The 3,421-nt window shown below is 37.9% G+C and overlaps 1 pseudogene; it reads left to right on the top strand.

Annotated features, from left to right (window-relative positions):
* The first annotated feature begins 852 nt into the window (after positions 1-852).
* LOC113896759 lies at positions 853-985 on the top strand (annotated as a pseudogene).
* Positions 986-3,421: the final 2,436 nt, after the last annotated feature.

Below are 3,421 nucleotides of genomic sequence, written 5' to 3'. Positions count from 1 at the left end.
TGCTTCCCCACTAACTACACATGATTCTTTTTGACTTTTTAATTCCAAAAAATGGCAAGCCGTTCATCTATATACTCAAGCCACTTCTTTGGGAATCCTCCTCATTTCTTTCTCTTTTGGCCAGCACGTTCAAGAAATAAATGCATCATGTCAATTCCCCACCCCCCCAAGCTTGTTTAATTCATCCATTTCTCTTCTTGTCCATTTCATGCTACTTAAGAATAGGCTGTCTTCCTTCTCACCTAGTTTGTGGTAGGATATTTATTACCTCTCTCCGTACTTCCAATTTTGCCACTCTACAATAAAATAAATTTTTTTTTCCTTAATAGAATATCTTCTCCTAAAAGTATTTTATGCATACTACTACTTCAGCCTGGGGTATCTTTTCTATCTCTGCCTCTTTAGCTGAAGAACTCCTATTTACCATTCATTACTTGTATTACTTGTAATCCAGGAGGCCTTCTCAGACTCCCAATGGTGACTGTTCCTCCTTGTGCGTGTTCTTGTCACAGCACTTATCACATCATGTTTTACCTGCAGGTAGCTTGCTGCTGCTACTACTGCTAAGTCGCTTCAGTCATGTCCGACTCTGTGCGACCCCATAGACGGCAGCCCACCAGGCTCCCCAGTCCCTGGGATTCTCCAGGCAAGAATACTGGAGTGGGTTGCCATTTCCTTTTCCAATGCATGAAAGTGAAAAGTGTAGGTGAAGTCGCTCAGTCGTGTCCGACTCTTTGTGACCCCATGGACTGCAGCCCACCAGGCTCCTCCGTCCATGGGATTTTCCAGGCAAGAGTACTGGAGTGGGTTGCTATCGCCTTCTCCGATAGCAGATAGCCTAACTAGACAGAAAGCTCTTCTCAGCCTTTTTGGCTAAGATCAAGTGTAGCATCTGTTCTTATAAGTTTAATATCTGATACGTTCTCTATCTGAGGACTATATATTAAATGGATTTTTGAAGCAGGGAGTTGCAATAGGAGCTTACTCTGCGGGGGAAAAAAAGAAAATGAAAAAGGAAGAAAGAAGAAGAAAGAAAGGGGGAAGCACTTTGAAAGCATGCATATATATATATATGTGTGTGTGTATATGTATATATATATATATATATATATATATATATATATATATATATGTCCAGTGCTATGTACAGGGTCTTGAACATAGTAGCCACTTAGTAAATATTTGTTATATTTTTAAAGAAAAGCAATATTCTCAGTGTCTGTCATTTTATCCAAAGCCAATGAAATGTTATTTTGGCAAGTAATATCCCCCATTCCAAATATTGTTAAAAACAGAATAGATTCTCTCTTAATATTGATTGTAGTTTAGCACAGATCTATCTTGAAAGTAGTAATGAAAGTGACATTAAATAGTGTATTTGATATTTGCTATGCAGTTTATTATACTTTTTCTTCAAGGACCTGACCAATTAGTTGATTATCTGGAAATAAAATCTGCTGGTCTCTATGTATTTAAATTTTTTTACCAAAATAGTCATTGTGCTGAGTTCATCAGTTCAGTTCAGTTGCTCAGTCATGTCTGACTCTTTGCGACCCCATGAATCACAGCACACCAGGCCTCCCTGTCCATCACCAACTCCCAGAGTTCACCCAGAATCACGTCCATCGAGTCAGTGATGCCATCCAGCCATCTCATCCTCTGTCGTCCCCTTCTCCTCCTGCCCCCATTCCCTCCCAGCATCAGAGTCTTTTCCAATGAGTCAACTCTTCGCATAAGGTGGCCAAAGTACTGGAGTTTCAGCTTTAGCATCATTCCTTCCAAAGAAATCCCAGGGCTGATCTCCTTCAGAATGGACTGGTTGGATCTCCTTGCAGTCCAAGGGGCTCTCAAGAGACTTCTCCAACACCACAGTTCAAAAGCATCAGTTCTTTGGCACTCAGCCTTCTTCACAGTCCAACTGTCACATCCATACATGACCACAGGAAAAACCATAGCCTTGACTAGACGAACCTTTGTTGGCAAAGTAATGTCTCTGCTTTTCAATATGCTGTCTAGGTTGGTCATAACTTTCCTTCCAAGGAGTAAGTGTCTTTTAATTTCATGGCTGCAGTCACCATCTGCAGTGATTTTGGAGCCCAGAAAAATAAAGTCTGACACTGTTTCCACTGTTTTCCCATCTATTTCCCATGAAGTGATGGGACCAGATGCCATGATCTTCGTTTTCTGAATGTTGAGCTTTAAGCCAACTTTTTCACTCTCCACTTTCACTTTCATCAAGAGGCTTTTGAGTTTCTCTTCACTTTCTGCCATAAGGGTGGTGTCATCTGCATATCTGAGGTTATTGATATTTCTCCCAGCAATCTTGATTCCAGCTTGTGTTTCTTCCAGTCCAGCGTTTCTCATGATGTACTCTGCATATAACTAAAATAAGCAGGGTGACAATATACAGCCTTAACGAGCTCCTTTTCCTACTTGGAACCAGCTTGTTGTTCCATGTCCAGTTCTAACTGTGATTCCTGACCTGCATACAGATTTCTCAAGAGGCAGAGCAGGTGGTCTGGTATTCCCATCTCTTTCAGAATTTTCCACAGTTTATTGTGATCCACACAGTCAAAGGCTTTGGCATAGTCAATAAAGCAGAAATAGATGTTTTTCTGGAACTCTCTTGCTTTTTCCATGATCCAGTGGATATTGGCAATTTGATCTCAAGGCTGAGTTTATAGACTATGCCAAAAAAAGTATTTAAAGTTATGTGCTTTCTATGTAATGTTCCTATATAGTTGAGTAAATGTTTATGAATTTGAATGTAAAAGTGCATTAAATTTTATTTCTAACCATTTTAGGAGTATTTATTAGACTATTTTCATGAATAAATAAATTAGTAATTGATTTCAGAGAGTAGTGAATAAATAAATAAATCAGTAATTGATTTCAGAGAGTAGTGTTTCAACAGAGGGGAATATTTCAGATGATCTTCAGAAATATTTCACATGAAAAGGATAATTATTTACACATATTACTATACATCTGTGTATCAAAGTATGATAAATATGGAGTATACAATTCTTTCTTTTAGATTCCCAAATCAATTTAGTGATCAAGTGTTTGAAGGTACCTTCATATAAAGAACACCAGAACAAGAGTGGAGCAAAATATTTTGCTTAAGCTCTGTTAAAATATTTTCTTAAAAATGTATTCTGTAAGGTTGGTCAGGTCCTTGTAATAGCTATACTGGATATATTAATATTAGAAAAAGGTTTTGAGATAAGAAATATTACTTGAAATAAAGTCATTTCTTAATAATAAGAGGATCAACATATCAGGAAGATATAGCAATTACAAATTGTACACATGTAGAACCAGAGCCCCATAATACATGAAGCAAAAAGTGAAATAGCTCAAAGGAGAAATAGACTATTCAACAATATTAGAGATTCCAATACCTATTCTCAGTCATGAA

This window comes from Bos indicus x Bos taurus, chromosome 7 (genome assembly GCF_003369695.1).
Source record: "Bos indicus x Bos taurus breed Angus x Brahman F1 hybrid chromosome 7, Bos_hybrid_MaternalHap_v2.0, whole genome shotgun sequence".
Lineage (NCBI taxonomy): Eukaryota > Metazoa > Chordata > Mammalia > Artiodactyla > Bovidae > Bos > Bos indicus x Bos taurus.
Note: the sequence above shows the minus strand (reverse complement) of the source record. Positions and strands in the feature narration are given on the sequence as shown.